Below are 19,452 nucleotides of genomic sequence, written 5' to 3'. Positions count from 1 at the left end.
TTTCAAAAACAATCTAATTAGCTAAATATTTCTCAGCAATGTACTTATTAAATTTTTATTTGGTGAATATAAAAATATGGTTCCAAACAAACACCTTCTCAGCACCATACAAAACTACAAAACTGAATCATTTTAAAGATCTCAGGCAGGTGTGACAATATACGGCGTTCATGAAAGAACGTTCAATTTGGATGCACTTTCAGGTTTCGATTTTCTATGGACCTTTTTCGCTAACTCTTGGCCTCAGCCACCTGGTAAGCACATTCGGGACGACGAAACTATAATAAAAAAATTTCAACATGAAAATAGTAAAAATGTAAAGGTCTAACAAAACGAGCATGGGTGATGGTTGCACTTATATTCTGAGTGTATTCTATTTCCGAGGCGACGGCGAACAATGCATACATGAGGAGACGATATTCTCATGAGTGGTGACCAAAAACAATAAATAAACAAGAAGAAATAAACGTTTAATGTGGCGAACTTGTGCCGAAAATAAAAAGGGTACAAACGGTAATAACAGAGCGTCGCGGGCGTCGAAGTCGGCGTGACAGCAGAGTCGAACGCTGGGGTGAGACTGGATGCAGATCGCCACGCGGAGCCCCTTATGTACACGTGTGGGCTTCTGGAATAATCGTCGTGGAAGGCTCGGCGTGTAGAACATTCCGACCTCGAACAAGCAACACGGTTCTCGAATTTACCAGAACATTACTTTACAGAGTCAACAAAAAATGTGCCTCCGCGGCCAGGAATCGAACCCTGTCTTTCAGCTGGGAAAGCAAGCGCGATAACCGTTAGGCCACGCGCGCGCTGCCTACTTGGCCAGCTGCGCGCGCGGCATTACTCCCCCCTTTAAAAAAAGTGCATCGTCCCGATGCAACCCAAAAACAAAACAAAGCAAATAAAAAGTACGGTAAACTAAAGAGTCATTAGGAACACATAAGGTCCACAGTCCTATCGAGCGTAGTACGGCTTCAGTCGCACGACGTGGACGACTTCCGGTCGCGGAGGGCGGCGTGAGAAAGTCCGTGCTCCGTCGGGCATCACCTCGTAGTTCAGATCCCCGAGTCGACGAAGCACTTTGTAGGGTCCAAAGTAGCGCTTCAGGAGTTTCTCGCTGAGACCACGGCGGCGGATCGGTGTCCACACTCACACCCTCTCTCCGGGCTGGAAGTGGACGTCCCGACGACGAAGGTTGTAGCGGCCAGTGTCGACACGATGTTGAGCCTTAATCCGGAGCCTGGCGAGCTGACGGACTTCTTCTGCCCTTTGGGTAACCACCTGGGCGTCGTCGCTTGCGTCGACTGCCGGTTCGTGGGGTAACATAGCGTCCAGCATTGTCGTTACCTTGCGCCCATGCACCAGTTGAAAGGGTGTCACTCCGGTGGTCTCTTGTACAGCCGTGTTATAGGCAAATGTGACGTGCGGCAACACCCCGTCCCATGTCTTGTGCTCCACGACGACGTACATGGAGATCATGTCGGCGATGGTCTTGTTGAGTCTCTCCGTTAGCCCGTTGGTCTGCGGGTGGTACGCCGTGGTGCGACGATGGCTGGTGTGGCTGAGACGAAGGACTTCCTGCGTCAGCTGGGCCATGAATGATGATCCACGGTCTGAGATCAGTACTTCGGGAGCACCGTGCCGGTGGACGATGGACTCGATGAAAAACTTCGCGACTTCAACAGCCGTTCCTGATGGAAGGGCTTTTGTCTCGGCGTACCGCGTGAAATAATCGGTTGCGACGATGATCCATCGGTTTCCTTGCGTCGACGGTGGGAAAGGTCCGAGTAAATCCATACCGATTTTCTGGAATGGAGCAGATGGCGGCGCAATAGGCTGAAGAAGTCCTGCCGGTCTCGTAGGTGGCTTCTTCCGTCGTTGACACTCGTAGCAAGATCGGGTGTAGTGGTGCACTGTCTTCGCAAGCTTGGGCCAGTAGTACTTTTCCCGTATCCTGGCAAGAGTCCTGCTGTAACCAAGGTGTCCCGCCGTCGGGTCATCGTGGCAGGCTTGAAAAATTTCTTCTTGAAGACTGGAAGGGACCACCAACAGCCACGCCGTGCTGTTGTCGCTGAAGTTCTCCTTATAGAGCACACCTTGTCGGACGGAGAAGGTTGGCAGTGCTCGTACAAAACCGCGCGGAACGGCGCTTCCTTGTCCCTCTAGGTGCTCGATGAGTGCTCGCAGCTCAGGGTGGTCTCGCTGGAGTGCTGCTATGTCGCTTACATCCAGAGCGCCGAGGAAACACTCATCGTCGTCCTCTTTGGTGCAGGAAGGACCGACCTCGACTGGGGCCCTCGACAGGCAGTCGGCATCATTGTGCTTCCGGCCGGACTTGTACACCACGGTCATGTCGAACTCCTGTAGTCGTAGGCTCCACCGAGCGAGGCGTCCGGAGGGGTCCTTCAGATTCGCCAGCCAGCAGAACGAGTGGTGGTCTGTGACCACGCGAAAAACACTTCCATACAAATATGGGCGAAACTTTGTTATTGCCCAGACGACAGCGAGGCACTCCTTTTCAGTCGTTGAATAGTTCGTCTCCGCGTTAGACAGCGTCCGACTTGCGTATGCGATAACTCGCTCTGCACCGTCCTGCACTTGGACTAGTACAGCACCCAGTCCGGTGTTACTGGCGTCGGTGTGGATCTCGGTTTCAGCAAACTGGTCGAAATGGCCATGAATCGGGGGCGTCTGGAGTCTTCGTTTGAGTAATGTTTGGAGGTGGGCTAGTCGGTGATGCATTGTAAACATAGAAATAAAACAGCGCAAACAAACACAAGGACAAGTAGAAGGAGGGACACAGACACAGCGCTGACTCACGACTTACTTTCTTTCTCATCTTTTTAAAACATTTCAACATAAGAAAACAAGAAATGAAAAATAAAAGAAGAAGAATTCAGCATGTAGGATATCCTCTCTGTCATATGCCATCTGAGGAATTTTTTTTTTTTTTACACAAACTACACATTATATACCATTACAACAAAAACCAAATTAAAAAAAGCCAAAAACCACAGCGCGAGCCCTAATGCTCTGTGCGTACCTGTCTTGCACGCGGACTCTTGGTATGTCGGAACCCTTTCCTGGCTGCATGTAGGCACGCGCCTGTGGTTATAGGATCACTCCCATGGAAGCAGAAAGAAAGTGTTAAAGAGACGTGCCTAAACTCCGAAGAAACTCGAGCTCTTCACTGTATAACGTCACTGACTCTGAACTGACGCATAGATCGGGACCGTGTTGTCGAATGTAAAACGCTTCATGAATTTCCCTTGCCATTTTTTGTGAATGTTTAGCCAAAATTTCAATGTCACTTAACCGAGGGGAACAACCACACCTATCACATTGAATGGCTAGGTGACCCGAAGGTGAAGACCTCAAAGACAGATAATGCTCCCGAGCTCGAACATTAATACGTCTGCCCGTCTGCCCAATATACACTTTCCCACATGAAAAGGGTATTTTATAAACGACCCCCACAGCACAAGCTACATATTTGATGCGATGGTTTATTCCACACCCTACACGCTGAAGTCCTGCTCTCTCAATGGACGCACACAAACGGGATAGCTTGGAAGGTGCTGAAAAGACTATGGGAACTCCGTATTTAACAGCCACTTTTTTGATCCTGTGGGAAAAACTGTGCAAATATGGTATTACCACCGGTCGAGAGGCAGGCTTTTGTCTAACATTGTCAAGTATGTTAAGGGGATTCCTGAATAATTTTAAAAGTGACTCCGCTACCCCCACTATGACATGTTTCGGGAAACCCGCTTTTGTTAACCTATCTACTTGACACAGAAAGCTGTTGAAACTTCTGTGAACACAGGATTTCAAGAAAGAAGCTCTCAAACATGATTTTGCAATAGCTCTTTTTAGAACTTTTGAGTGCGTTGATTCATAGCTAAGGAGGGACTTTTTTGTTCTAGGCTCATAAGCCCAGCATAGGTGACTCGTTTCAAGACGAATGTTGAGGTCCAAAAATTGCAAAGCTTTTTTAGTTGGAACCTCATTTGTAAACCGCAGACCTCCAGAGCACTCCCGAAAGGTGTCTAATAACTCTGAGACCAAGTCAGCACTTCGTGAGCCCTGCTTAGGTTTAAACACCACCAGGTAATCGTCAACATACCTGAAGACTTTCAAAAAACGATCATCTAACCTTTCTGCAATAGCACAATCACAACCTGCTAGGTGGATGTCACTCAATATGGGAGCAACACTAGACCCAATGCAGATCCCGGATTTTTGCAGAAACGTGTTGCCCTCAAAAGAAATAAAAGTGGACTCTAAGTAAAAGCGGAGATCCAAAACTTTTCCACAGCAATACCAGTCGAATTCTGGAAGGCAACAGAACCGTTTAAGTCAATGCAAAGTTGAACCGCTTCAATGAGACCTCCATGAGGAATAGAGTAGAAAAGGTCTTCAACGTCAATTGAAACCAGATCACAAGATCCAGGGTTGTCATTGCTTAGATAATCTACCAATTCGTCAGAGTTTCGAACCAAAAAAGGAATCAGTTAACTTCAAAGAAGATAGGTGATGCTGGAGATACTTCGAGACATGCAGCTGCCATGACTCTCTCTGTGTAACAATCGCCCTGAACGGCATAGTGTCCTTATCCTGTTCCAGATGTGGACCTGTTCCAGAGTAACCTGTTCCAGATGTGGTACTGGGCAAGGTGAAGACGCGTGCTGAGCAACTTTGTAAGCAGCTTGATTTAGAAAGGCTCAGGAAGTCTGTCCAGGCGGCTCGTGGTCTCAATCTGGAGGTTTTCTTCTCTGTGAAGACCCATAAGGCCACTATGCCGTTCAGGGCGATTGTTACACAGAGAGAGTCATGGCAGCTGCATGTCTCGAAGTATCTCCAGCATCACCTATCTTCTTTGAAGTTAACTGATCCTTTTTTAGTTCGAAACTCTGACGAATCGGTAGATTATCTAAGCAATGACAACCCTGGATTTTGTGATCTGGTTTCAATTGACGTTGAAGACCTTTTCTACTCTATTCCTCGTGGAGGTCTCATTGAAGCGGTTCAACTTTGCATTGACTTAAACGGTTCTGTTGCCTTCCAGAATTCGACTGGTATTGCTGTGGAAAAGTTTTTGGATCTTCTCCGCTTTTACTTAGAGTCCACTTTTATTTCTTTTGAGGGCAACACGTTTCTGCAAAAATCCGGGATCTGCATTGGGTCTAGTGTTGCTCCCATATTGAGTGACATCTACCTAGCAGGTTGTGATTGTGCTATTGCAGAAAGGTTAGATGATCGTTTTTTGAAAGTCTTCAGGTATGTTGACGATTACCTGGTGGTGTTTAAACCTAAGCAGGGCTCACGAAGTGCTGACTTGGTCTCAGAGTTATTAGACACCTTTCGGGAGTGCTCTGGAGGTCTGCGGTTTACGAATGAGGTTCCAACTAAAAAAGCTTTGCAATTTTTGGACCTCAACATTCGTCTTGAAACGAGTCACCTATGCTGGGCTTATGAGCCTAGAACAAAAAAGTCCCTCCTTAGCTATGAATCAACGCACTCAAAAGTTCTAAAAAGAGCTATTGCAAAATCATGTTTGAGAGCTTCTTTCTTGAAATCCTGTGTTCACAGAAGTTTCAACAGCTTTCTGTGTCAAGTAGATAGGTTAACAAAAGCGGGTTTCCCGAAACTTGTCATAGTGGGGGTAGCGGAGTCAATTTTAAAATTATTCAGGAATCCCCTTAACATACTTGACAATGTTAGACAAAAGCCTGCCTCTCGACCGGTGGTAATACCATATTTGCACAGTTTTTCCCACAGGATCAAAAAAGTGGCTGTTAAATACGGAGTTCCCATAGTCTTTTCAGCACCTTCCAAGCTATCCCGTTTGTGTGCGTCCATTGAGAGAGCAGGACTTCAGCGTGTAGGGTGTGGAATAAACCATCGCATCAAATATGTAGCTTGTGCTGTGGGGGTCGTTTATAAAATACCCTTTTCATGTGGGAAAGTGTATATTGGGCAGACGGGCAGATGTATTAATGTTCGAGCTCGGGAGCATTATCTGTCTTTGAGGTCTTCACCTTCGGGTCACCTAGCCATTCATTGTGATAGGTGTGGTTGTTCCCCTCGGTTAAGTGACATTGAAATTTTGGCTAAACATTCACAAAAAATGACAAGGGAAATTCATGAAGCGTTTTACATTCGACAACACGGTCCCGATCTATGCGTCAGTTCAGAGTCAGTGACGTTATACAGTGAAGAGCTCGAGTTTCTTCGGAGTTTAGGCACGTCTCTTTAACACTTTCTTTCTGCTTCCATGGGAGTGATCCTATAACCACGGGCGCGTGCCTACATGCAGCCAGGAAAGGGTTCCGACATACCAAGAGTCCGCGTGCAAGACAGGTACGCACAGAGCATTAGGGCTCGCGCTGTGGTTTTTGGCTTTTTTAATTTGGTTTTTGTTGTAATGGTATATAATGTTTAGTTTGTGTAAAAAAAAAAAAAATTCCTCAGATGGCATATGACAGAGAGGATATCCTACATGCTGGATTCTTCTTTTATTTTTCATTTCTTGTTTTCTTATGTTGAAATGTTTTAAAAAGATGAGAAAGAAAGTAAGTCGTGAGTCAGCGCTGTGTCTGTGTCCCTCCTTCTACTTGTCCTTGTGTTTGTTTGCGCTGTTTTATTTCTATGTTTCTTCGTTTGAGCTCGTCGAATGACCCTTGGTGTTCTTCTGTCCACACGAACTTTATGGCGTCCTTCGTGAGGTGTGTCAGCGGTGCGGATAGTTTGGGGAAGTCCCGAACAAAGCGCCTGCAATAGGCACAGAGTCCGAGAAATCTTCTTACTGCCTTTTTGTCAGACGGCGGCGCAAATGCAGCTACGGCGCGGGTCTTCTCGGGGTCAGGTAGAACACCTTTGTTGTTCACGACGTGGCCTAGGAACTTTAGTTCCCCATAGGCGAACCGGCACTTTGTTGACTTGAGTGACAGGCCGGCGGTCTTGATGGCTTGAAGCACGGCTCGAAGTCGTCTGAGGTGTTCGTCGAAATCTCGTAAGAATACCACGACATCGTCCAGGTAGACGAGGCAGCTCTGCCATTTCAGACCTGCCAGCACGGTCTCCATGACGCGCTAGAAGGTGGCTGGTGCTGTACAAAGTCCGAACGGCATCACTTTGAATTCGTACAGTCCGTCGGGAGTGACGAAGGCAGTTTTCTTCCGGTCACGCTCGTCGACTTCAATCTGCCAGTAACCACTCTTCAGGTCCATCGACGAAAAATATCGGGAGTGGCGCAGTCGGTCTAACGTATCGTCGATGCGGGGGAGCGGATAGACATCCTTCTTTGTCACAGCGTTCAGTCGACGATAGTCCACGCAGAACCGCAGGGTCCCATCCTTCTTCTTTACAAAGACGACTGGGGACGCCCATGGACTTCTTGAGGGTTGAATGATGTCATAGTCGAGCATCTCCTGGACTTGATTTTGAATCACTTTCCTTTCCTTTAAGGAGACTCGATACGGCGATTGGTGGACATGGAGTGCGTCGTCGTCAGTAATAATGCGATGTTTCGCCATTGGTGTTTGGCGAACTTTCGATGTCGTGGCAAAACAGTCACTGTATTCGGCGAGGAGGTCAACCAGTTGTCGGCGCTTCGGAGCTGGGAGCTCTGGGTCGATGTCGAGCGGCGGCGGCGTCGTGCTCTTCTGCTGTGGCGACGAGGTCTCCTCGGAGATTGCGGTGACCGTGGCTGGCGCCTGAAGCTCCTCGATGTGGCCCACGGTGGTACAATTTGTTAGGTGCTGCGGCTCCTCTCGAAAGTTCGTCACAAGAACAGTTGTACGTCTTTCTTGAAGATCCGTCACGCCTCTTGCGACACCAATTCCTTTTTCGAGGAGCAGTTGGACGCTGCCTTCCAGAAGAGCTTCACCGTGTATGGCTGCGTCGGTTATAACGGTGACGAAAACACTAGACCGCGGCGGTAGGTTCACATGGTCGGCGGTAACTCGGATCGCAGTTGACGTCGTGTTCATCTCCACCGGCGGCACGACGGGCTTTCGAAGCGTCAACTGGTTTGCAGCGAGGTCGATGACGGCGCCATACTCGCAGAGAAAGTCCATTCCGAGGATAACGTCCCTCGAACAGTCTTGCAGAACGACGAACTTCACAGGGCACGTCTCACCGTGGATCTCGACGCGAGCAGTGCACCTCCCGACTCGTGTGATGAGGTGCCCTCCGGTGGTTCGTATTTGAGGTCCATCCCACGGCGTCGTGACTTTTCGAAGGCGGCGGGAGAGCCTCCCACTCAAGACTGAGTAGTCTGCTCCGGTGTCCACGAGTGCCGATGCGTCGTGGCCGTCGATGATGACGTTTAGGTTGTTGGACACCGTTTCAGGAGCGTCGTTTCGGTCTCCGGTAGCGTTCGAGTGGGGGCCCTCCGACGTTCGTGGAGGATCTTGGCGTCGGTCGTCTTCGGCAACTCCACCTCCAAGGGTTGCCGCGCCTAGTTTCCCCGGCGTGGAGCGAAGGGCGACATGCTTTCACGTCGGGGTCGGTGCATCGGCAAAGCTGGACGTCGTGGTGAAGGCGATCGGAACTCTCGGCGAGACGCAGGCTCGGGGGACTGAGGTCGTTGCAGATACTCGTCGATCTCCCGAGGGCGCTCACCATACCGGGGGCGTGGGTCGTTTGGGTGGAATCCACGCAGCCCGAGTTGTCGGTATGGGCATCGGCGGTACACATGGTCAGCTTCCCCGCAGCGGTAACACAGCGGGCGTCGGTCGGCCGTCCTCCAGACGTCTGTCTTCCTTGGCGCAGGTCGGTCTGGGTGAACGTGCGCCTGATCTTCCTGACGTCAGGGATACTGCGGCGTTGGGGCTTCTCTCCGGGGCGGCGCCGCGGCTTGGCGGGGAGCTTGCGGCGGTCATCGGGCTATGGCAGCGTAGCTCAACGTCGGTTCCTCCGGTGCCACCGTGGTGACTGGAACCTCTGGTTGGAGCGCCCGTTGTACTTCTTTGCGCACAGCCTCGGCAATGGAGAGCGTCGCTGGTCGACTTGCGGCTGGCAGCAACTGGCGGAGTTCCTCCCGGACGACCTCCCGGATAATTTCGCGGATGTCCGTACCAAGAGCGTTCTCGCCACCAAGCAGCGCGGTTGCAGCGACACTTGGATGTCGCTGGTAGTGGGAAGGGCGCGCTTGGAGGGCACGCTCGATGTTCGTCGCCTCGGTGACGAAGGCTTCGACGGTGCCCGGCGGGTTGCGCGCGAGGCCTCCAAAGATGTCGTCTCTTACCCCGCACCTCCACCAAAATGTCACGAGTGGTGACCAAAAACAATAAATAAACAAGAAGGAATAAACGTTTAATGTGGCGAACTTGTGCCAAAAATAAAAAGGGTAAAAAAGGTAATAACAGAGCGTCGCGGGCGTCGAAGTCGGCGTGACAGCAGAGTCGAACGCTGGGGAGAGACTGAATGCAGATCGCCACGCGGAGCCCCTTATGTACACGTGTGGGCTTCTGGAATAATCGGCGTGGAAGGTTCGGCGTGTAGAACATTCCGACCTCGAACAAGCAACACGGTTCTCGAATTTACCAGAACATTACTTTACAGAGTCAACAAAAAACGTGCCTCCGCGGCCAGGAATCGAACCCTGGCTTTCAGCTTGGAAAGCAAGCGCGATAACCGTTAGGCCACGCGCGCGCTGCCTACTTGGCCAGCTGCGCGCGCGGCAATATTTCAGATGGCGACGCCCTTGTAAATTAGGTCTATAGACAATTACATTTTGCGCTCTCAGGGCGGCGCCATTTTGTTAGACCGCGGCGCCTTCTCCACACATCCGGAAAGTTCAGCAGGTTCGGCGGTGTAAAGCGAGAGGGCACGCACCCGACTCTACTAGCAGACGACAAACCGGGAGGTAGCCGTTCTCCATCTTTGGGCTGTACCGACGGGCTCTACCAAACATCGAACTCTCGCTCGTGGCTGCCCTTATGAAGTGGTTCGCGTTCTTGGAACATTTATGGCTCCTCCCAAATCAGCCCTTAGCGCCCTGTTGTTTTATTTCTGTTAATGACCAACTAGCATATCTTTGTTCCGTCAATTCATTAGCAGTGGACATAGCCGGCAGCACTACTCCCAACCACTGCGTCTATCGCGTCAGGACAGCATGTGTTTTTTATTCATTATTCCAGGCTTCCTCTCACTGTCACTAAAGGCCTACACCAGAACAAAGTTTGTATAGTAAAAAGCTACAGCAAACGGATTTACTTTCCGTCGGAGAGACAGATCACTCGACAGAGTTTTGCCGCCTCTTTTTTTTTTTTTAATTTGCACACAGGTAATATTGCCATTAGACTCGGTTAGTCTTTTTATTGAGAATAGCATTACACGATAACTTGCATATTGAAATCCGCGTATCTGCGCTTGAAATTTCGAAAATGACGCGATTTTTAACCGAGTTTGAACGGCAGGATGTTGGGTACACCGTACAACCCACTCGGCGGAGCAGACGACACGCAGGGTGAGAGGGGGAAGGCATTGTTTCTCTCTCCGCTCTTCCTAGTAGAACGGTCTATAGACCTTTCCAGCGGCAGCCTCGATCGCAGCGATTTACAGCGCGCGTTCCCGGTTTTGAGAAGGTACGTCAGTGTTGCCCGACTGCGCTGGGCTGTGGGTTTGCTTGTCAGTGGGCTGTGGCAGCCTGCGTAGGCGCACTTCCGGACCCTAACTTATCGCGTTCTATTTTTTTATTTTGTGTTCTATAATCAATAGAATTGTTCTGGGCTTTTAGAATGGACTCTACTAGTTTTGGGAACGAAAACAAATAACTGAAAGCTGTTTTGGTGAGTTAGTGCGCGACAGAGCAAATGCCACTGGAATGTTTGTTACATATTAGGTTGATCTTTTTACGGCACCACACACTCAGCCGTGTCAATCTACAAAGGTGTTAATCGGCAAAAATATTCGACCACACAGGATACCCGAACCGCATGGATAATCGCCGCCCACAACATGAAATTCAACGAGTCTCATCAATCCAACAACATATATTGTACGAACCCCACGGTGCCGCGTTATCCGAACAGGATTTGAGAAAGGTCTCGAATAACAAAGAACATTCAATATACAGTGTCGATGATAGACACTTCACGACGATCGGATGTAATCAGGAGTGTTTTGGGGCAAATGTAATAGAGGGCTGCTTTTTTACACAACTTGAAAGCAAATGAATGAACGTGTCTATTCCGTCCCCACAGCCCCGACCAGATCTTATCAGCTACTTTTCGCGAAGACCCGGAACGTAGCCGGGAAGGCTTTTCGGAGATCATCTCAACGGAAATAATCCTCCAAGAACGTCAAACTGCCTGCGCTGCGGGCTGCTTGACGTTCGCTTTCTTTATTCGTTTCCTGCGAAGGCCGAGCAAACTACGAGTCCTGGTATTCTCTTGTTCTCAGAGTGGAAGATAACACACAAAGGGTGAGCATCCTAAACAGGCAACTAAAGTAAAAACTTTCAAAAAAAGCCGGCGAACTCCGAATGCACAATGCAGGTGGGGAGTCACGCTGACCGGGTTTCCATAGCTCAAACGAGTGGCAGAAATTTCTGGCTGGTAGGGGTCGCTCGATTCGCAAAATGGTGGCGGCCAGAGAGCTCTTTTTACAAAAGTCTATACACCAACTCATGTTTACAAACAAACCGGAGCGCCCCTAGCGGACGCCAACGGCGCCGCGCATGCGCGGTGGACGGTGGGCAAAAAGCCCGCCGTCGCCCATAAACAAACCATTGCATTCCGTTGTTTTCGGCGTCGGTGGGAGTCCCCGTGCTCTTTTTCGAGTTGGAATTGTTGATTTTACGTCCTCCTAACAATGTCTGACTACTTGAGCGGCTTCAGCAAAACTATCGAGGCAAAACTTTGCGTGAATAATGTGACGTGCGGCGATTCATTTCACGTGGACGCCGCAGAATGGGCGCTAAAGCCTGACCCCCACGATGAGATTCTGCTCGCTATTTTCAGTCGCGACATAGCTCGGGCTGCAAAAGCGTGGACCCTAGCTGAGCTGGTGGACGTCGATACTGAAAACCGCAAGTAGAATCGGGCATTACAAATCGGTGATGGCCACTGGTAACAATGATCAACATCTTTTATCTACTGTTTACACTTAGCCTACTTACCCCAACCAACCTTCAAAAGTGTTTTGAGGCCTGCACTTAGTTTTTATCGCAATTACCGGGTCAACGTTTGGTTTACGGGCCGCTGTTGTTTGAACGCGCTGACGACAAAAAGCAGACAAGTTTGAAAGAGCAGACGACAGTTCGAACGCATGCGAAATGGAGTGCGGGCAAGAAGCACCGCGTCCCGCGTCCAGAAACCTTTGGAATGTCACGTTGTCGGCGCCTGTGTCAAAAAGTCAAGTCAAGTCAAAAGTCTTTATTTCTCTCCGTTTGGAGAGGGGAGGCAGAGAAAAAAGCAACTCAGTGTTGCTTGACGAGCCTCTGCCCCCCTCCCTACAGCAGCAGAAAAAAAAAATATGTACACGTACACAAACTCATACAAATTGACAATCTCTACACCAATAAAACGAAAATAAGTGAGCTAAATCCCCTCCCTACCGCAGCAGAGAGAGAAAAAATATATACACGTACACAAACTCATACAAATTCACAATCTCTACACCACTAAAAATAAAAAGAAAAAAAGTGAGGTAAATCGTACAATCGATTCATACTTTAACTATTCCAGAACGTGTTTAAGAAAATCATTAACAAATACTCATTAACAAATGAGTCTGCACACTCTTTTTCGCGTTGAGATTGTCGAATCTACGTCCCCATAGCAATGTCTTACCACTTTAATCGCCAGACCGAAACTATCAAGGCTCGTTACACCGCTAAACTTTGCGTAAATAATTTGACGTGCGGCGATTCATTTGTGTGAACGCCACAGAATGGACGCCAAAACCACGATGAGAATCTTCTAGATATTTTCGGTCGCGACGTCGCTTGTGCTGCAAAAGTGTAGAAGGTAGCGGCGATGATCGACGTCGATACCGACAATCGCAGGCGGAAACAGACCAAGCGTAACAAGCCGGTGATGGCCACTGGTACCAATGATCAACATCTTGTATGCACTGTTTACATCGAACCTACTTAAGTCGTTTGAGGCCTGCAATTATTTCTTATTGTAATCACCGGGTCAAAGTTTGGTCTACGGGCCGCTTTTGTTTGAGCGAGCAGACGACAAAAAGCAGACAAGTTGGAAAAAGCAGACGAAAGTTCAAACGATCAGGCGGCCGTGTGAATTTGAAGACGCACTGAACCCGCGGGTGGCCCGGTCAACTTGGCGGTTTTCTCTCGTTCATGTTGGAACAAAACAAATACATCTGGCGACCACAAAGTGTTGCCCGCACAAGCTATCGTAGTTCGACAGCGTGGGGTTCACCCTCTTCATGGCTACTATACACGTACTCAGACGAACGGAGCGGGCAGAAACACATGAAAACTTATCTCAAACCTTTCCAGACTCTTTTGGCACAGCCCCCGCCGCAGCATTTTGACGAGAACGCAGGTTTTTTGTCTGCTTTTTCAAAAAAGAACACAAGAATGCATGTCTCGCACGGCGACTTCTGCCCACCGCCTTAGACCGGAAGTGCGTCCGACGCGCCACCACCGCGGCGTGACGTAGGAGAGTTGAGTTGGTGTATAGAGGCGCATCTTTGCGTCAGTGTCCCTACCCCCCCCCCTCCCTCCCTTCCCGGCCCCGGTGGCGAGGGAGCGGCACGCTCGTGCACCATACTTTATTGCCTCCCACGTGGAATGCGAGGCCGTAGTTTCGCGCTTCGGCCACGTGGAAGCAGGACGACTGGCGCCAAGAGGCGCTCGAGTACGAAACCGAAACGTGGAAACGCGTCCGAATAGAGCGTTTTTAAGCTGTAAAACGGTGTACCGACCTTCGATCTTTCTAAAACAAGTATATATTTGGTGGTTTTTGATGATCATCGAGAAAATTTTAACTTGAACCATGTGTTTATTTTTAGTACTTGAAAAGTAGATAAGTATATATTAGTTAATTTGTACCTTATGAGTATATTTTATTTAATCCTTGACTTCCGCCGTCACTGGCAGTCTTGTTCCCGGAAAAAGCTTTTTGCTTACTCAAACACGGTGTAGCGATTTTTGAAATTCTTTGCTAAAGCACCTTGTTTACAGGGTGTGGGCACCATTTCCGGCCGCCAAGACAGGGGAGAGAAATACTACTGGTTCTCCTAAGTTCTCCTTGTGTTTGAGGGTGTGCGTGACGAGTCGTCGCGCAAAGCCCCAAACACCCAAACATAAATGTGTCAGTAATCTGGCGAGCGATTGAGTGACAGTGATACGCTTCTAGAAATGCCCCAGTGTCGTGCTCTTTAGTTACTAATGCGCACCGGCTCAAAAAAATTGTTACAAGTGATCTTTCTCGAGACGACGGACTAGGGGCGTCGCCCAACGGCCTTCGAGCTTGGGTGATCGCAGGACGACCAGGACGGCAGAGACGCTGCTCGCCTTCTTCGATGTGCTGCCGACAGATTCCGCAACGCAAGAAAGGAGGGGATGCGGCGAGGGGGTGACTCTACCAAACATCTCCGTATAACGCTAATTGTCAACCGGGCCATTACTAAACGTAAAAGTGCAAGGCGACTCGGTGTTCTGGGGAATAAACCTTGCATACAGAAGCATGCAACTGTCAGAGCATTGCAAAGAATTTTACATTACAGAGACCCGCGTCGTACTGAACAAATATAATGGAATCGTTCGGGATATTTTCAGGTAAAAACAGATCCTGCTCGGCGCTCCCCGCGGCGAAGCTCGGCGCGTATCTTCGGTGCCTGTGGAAAGTAGGAGCCCATCGCTGGTGCCTTGCCGTTCACGATATAGTTTCGCACGTTTAGAGACTTGCAGCCGTAAGGACGCGCCCACAATAGCTTCGGCAGATTTGTCATTCCTTTGATGATCAAGTGCTTGTTGTTGAATAATCTTTAGATACCTCGAATGTGTTAAAAGTTTTTTTGTTACGTCGACGACTACTTTATCTTCCTTGATGTCGAGAATAACAAGTTCCCAACTACAGTGGCTAACGTTCTATTCAGTTTTAAAGACTGCATGCTTCCGATCGATCTAACACACGAGCTTCCAGAAAAGAGATCCCTCAAATTCCTGGATCTACAACTATTTTTTTAACCCACCATGTGTTATGGTCATATGAGCCACGGGAAAAGGAGCCAATCCTACCTTTCCATTATCCGCATTCCAAGCTGGTCAGGAGGGGTATAATAAACTGTCTCAACAACTCACTTAACAAATTATGCCAACATAGTATCCATGAAAGCTTCGACACACAAATCTCTAAATTAACGTCAGCAGGCTACCCTAGTTAATTAATAACATCGATTGGCGAGAGCCTCCTTAAAGCAATACAAAAAGGTGAAGCTGTTAAGACAAAACCCAAAGACAGGACAACTAGACCTGTAGTTATAACCAACATCCATAGTTTTCTCGTGGTCTCAAAAAAGTCGCCATTAACGACAATGTTGAAGTGATCTTCACCGCTCCGAGCAAGCCCTCCAGCTTTTGCAAAAGAGTGAACAATCCATCGCACACACATGTGAACTGCACGAATAAAAACGCTGCACTAGTTTCGTTCAGTGCACAGAAAAAGTGGTGCTCTTCTTTCTGTATTCACGCCGTCACAGTCGTATCAGCACTCGTAAGTGAAAAAACGGCTGCGAAACTTGCACACGAAACCGCTACTGATCCGTATCTTAGCGTAGCACTACGAAAGCTCGGGAGGGGAGACGAAGTGGAAGGGGCGCTGAAATCAGTTGCCGCCGAACTTTCAGTAGTAGACGGCATACTTTTGAAAGGAACGAAAGTAGTAATTCCCACGAGCATGCGCAGAGAGATGTTCAAGAGGATTCACGCAGGCCACCTTGGCACGGTAAAGTGCAAATCTAGGGCTAGGCAATTAGTCTACTGGCCGAACATAAATTCTGACATCGAGTCGTTGATCCAAAGCTGTCCGACCTGCAGAACATATGCCTATAAGCAACCATCAGAGCCTCTGATTCTACAACCAACGCCCACTCAACCATGGTACCGTGTCGGTGTCGATCTCTTTCAGTATTCTGGAAGACACTATCTGTGTGTTTACGATTCGATGTCCAATTTCCCAGAGGTGGAGCTCCTACCCGACACAACAGCCACCTCGGTTATTGATAGACTGAGTGCTATATTTTCGAGATACGGCATCCCAACGGAGGTATGCTCAGATAACGGCCCACAGTTTAGCAGCCACGAGTTCGCGCTGTTTGCAAAGCATTACGATTTCAAACATGTGAAATCCAGCCCGCAATATATCCCCAATTAACGGGCTCGCGGAAAAGGGTGTACAAATAATCAAACGCATATTAAAGAAAACGAAAGCTGCAAACGAATGCTTTTGGCTTGGCATCTTAAATTACAGGGCATGTCCTGTATAAGATGGTCGGTCTCCTGGCGAGCTGCTGCAAGGAAGGCGGCTGCGCACACCCGTGCCGGACTTCGATCCCCTTCCTGCGATACGGGTCAAGAAACACCGACAGACAGGCCACAACGAGCGGGTGCTGCCCCGCCTTAAAAACGACGACGTGGTACGCCTGAATGAAGCGTCATGGGCGCGGAAAGCCAAGGTAGTTGGATCAGCCGGGCCGCGGTTCTTTTACGTGCGTACGGAGAATAATACCGTACTTCTACGCAACCGTCGACACCTTTTAGCCACGAAGGAAGAATGCGAGGTCGACTTGTCAGACGACGAAGATTCGGACAACGACCGGGCCTCATCACACGGAATGACATCCACAGCGCCAACCATCACGACGGCTCTACAAACGGCAACTATGACGACTCTACAAGCGGCAGCTCAGCAGCCAACGGTTCAGCCACCGCGAAGGACAACAGGACAGAAGCGGCCTCCGGAGCGATTGGGTTATGACGAGCGCTTCCAGCAAACGAGCCAGAGGTGTTGAGCTCAGCGGTGAACGACCGTTGGGAAGGAGGATGTATCGTATCAGATCAAGGCGGACAAGCTATCTGTATGCTCCATTGCCACGTGCCTTTCCCTTGCCCTCTACTACACTAACCCCTTTCCACCTTCGGCTATATAAGTAACAACACGGAATAAACCAAGGCATTGTTATCCTGATACCCGAGCTGTCTATTCTTACCAGCCCACACTTTCCTGCGGAAAACGATACATTGGGCAGACTGGACGGTGTCTCAATGATCGGCTCTGTGAATATAGTAACAATATTGCCCATGCGAATTCGGGTTCCACACTTTCCACACCAGCCCACACTTTCCTGCTGAAAACGATACATTGGGCAGACTGGACGGTGTCTCAATGATCGGCTCTGTGAATATAGTAACAATATTGCCCGTGCGAATTCGGGTAATCTAGGTATACAGTGCCAGAATCGCGTGTGTACGGCCATTCTGCATAGTTGCGCCATCCTGAGCAAGCATGGTAATCAGATGACATGCCGAACATATTGCTAGACTTGACGGTAAATGTGTGAGTACTCTATCTCTAACGTTGTCAAAAAAAAAGAATTAGTTCACCTGGCCACACAAAGATATTTTCGAAAACTCTGTGTAATGTTTTTGTGAATTTACCACAAGGAGGTAATTTCAGACAATTTTTGTATATGGTTTCAGCAAACGAGGAAGAAAACAAAGATGAAATAAAAAATAGAGTTGTCAGTTCAACGTTGTGGGTATGTTGTGTGTTCGTAAAACCTCTTAGTGTGTGTGCGTGACATTTGTGCACTGTGAAGTCAGCATTATGCCCAACCAACTCGCCCAAGCTGCAGTTTTGACGTGAAAAAAATATCTGCCATTCAAGTGAAATTCCTGAGGACACAGTTACTTACAAATATTGCATGGGTACCGGGGTTGAAATAATTTACTTCCACAGAAATTCCAAAGAGTCCATTCCAACCTTGTTCATTAATCACATCATATTGTCTCTTAGGTTTTGAGGCGGCCAATGCAACCTTCGGCCACGATGCGAAACCACTGTCTTTCAAAACTGCTTTAAGGTTCTTGGCCTCATTCGCTTCTGTTGTATCTGCAAGAAACGTCCATGTGGCACCACAGTGACCATTTAGGTTAACTTTGAATATTGTTGGTGTCATATTGTAAGGCCACGTGTCTGTATCTGGTGCATTTAAATCAGAGTCTGTAATGTGAATGCCAGTGCGACCAAGTAAGAACTAAATGTATAGTTCACCAAGAAGATAAAAGGCAGGCAAGTTTGTTGGTTGTCAACAAAGGAATACAAACAAGGCCTGAGTAATTTAGGTTTTTGTGACTTAAAATATTATTTGTTATAGAGACATCATTGTGCCACTGTTGCCTCTGGTTTTGAAGGCAATACTTGTGAGCAACCTGTTGGTTCATAGCGTTTAACTAGATTGCCCGGATGTTAAATCCTCTTTGCCCATTTACACCGCGCGGCGGCCAACCGCAATCGGCCGCGCGAGCTGCGCTCCGCTACTGATAGATGGCCGGCGCAGAAGTGTGAAAGGACGCTTCTGGGTAGGAACGCGCGGCAATGACAGTCAATAAATGACTACGTGTTGTTGAACTGGTGCGTTCTGTCATACTCCGAGGCGTGTAGCAGAAAGGTAAATTCTACATACTTCAGCAATAATCATTTGAGACATTCGGCGACCTTTATTTTGCATTATATGTCGTATTTTCAATCACTTTCATTCCACGCGTGGCGTCACGTTTCAAGTGAGCGTTGTCGATTGTTTTAAATTCCCACGCGAGGTCATGTGGCTGTGACGTAATGACAGTCTCGACTAATCTTGGATCTTAAGCCATCGACGCCGGCTTTTCCGCGACGCAAACTTCTTAACATTATCGCCTTAAACTAGTTGAAGAACCCTTTTTCTTTGGATCACAGTTCATTGAAAGAACAAGAAGAAACATGAACCTTTCTTCAGGCATTTTTCCCAGTTACTACGCAACGTTATCAAAGCTCCATACATTTATGTGTTTGTATAAGCAGCGCGTGTCCTTACAAAAGACTCACCCATAAAAAGTGTCAATGTTACGGGCTTATAAGCTAAGCAAGGTTGTTGGTTCCCCGTGAAAGTGTTCAGGCCTAAACAGGATACATTTACCAGCAATGTGAACGTATCATTTTTGGGCCTTTCTTTTGTTCAATCCTGTTCAACTCGACCCTTTTACAAGAAGGGACCGAACTGGTTCCGAAACGTTGGGATTCAGCTTATAAAACAGGATTCAAGTTCGCATTTATTATCTTTTGTCACTTCTTAACCAGGTAAAGAGCTGCCGATTCTTTACATTAAATCATGTTAAATTTAGAAAGACGCCAACCAAACACCCAAAGTAGGATCACCCCAACGTTTCAAAACAATGCTGGGTTTTTCATCAGGCGTGACTGAATCGCGTGG

At 48.4% G+C, this 19,452-nt stretch overlaps 1 pseudogene; it reads right to left on the bottom strand.

The window, feature by feature from the left end:
- The window catches only part of LOC115332178, a 104,266-nt pseudogene that overhangs the window by 66,372 nt on the left and 18,442 nt on the right, over nucleotides 1-19,452 (bottom strand).

Source organism: Ixodes scapularis, unplaced genomic scaffold (assembly GCF_016920785.2).
Source record: "Ixodes scapularis isolate PalLabHiFi unplaced genomic scaffold, ASM1692078v2 PGA_scaffold13__105_contigs__length_92229423, whole genome shotgun sequence".
NCBI lineage: Eukaryota > Metazoa > Arthropoda > Arachnida > Ixodida > Ixodidae > Ixodes > Ixodes scapularis.
Note: the sequence above shows the minus strand (reverse complement) of the source record. Positions and strands in the feature narration are given on the sequence as shown.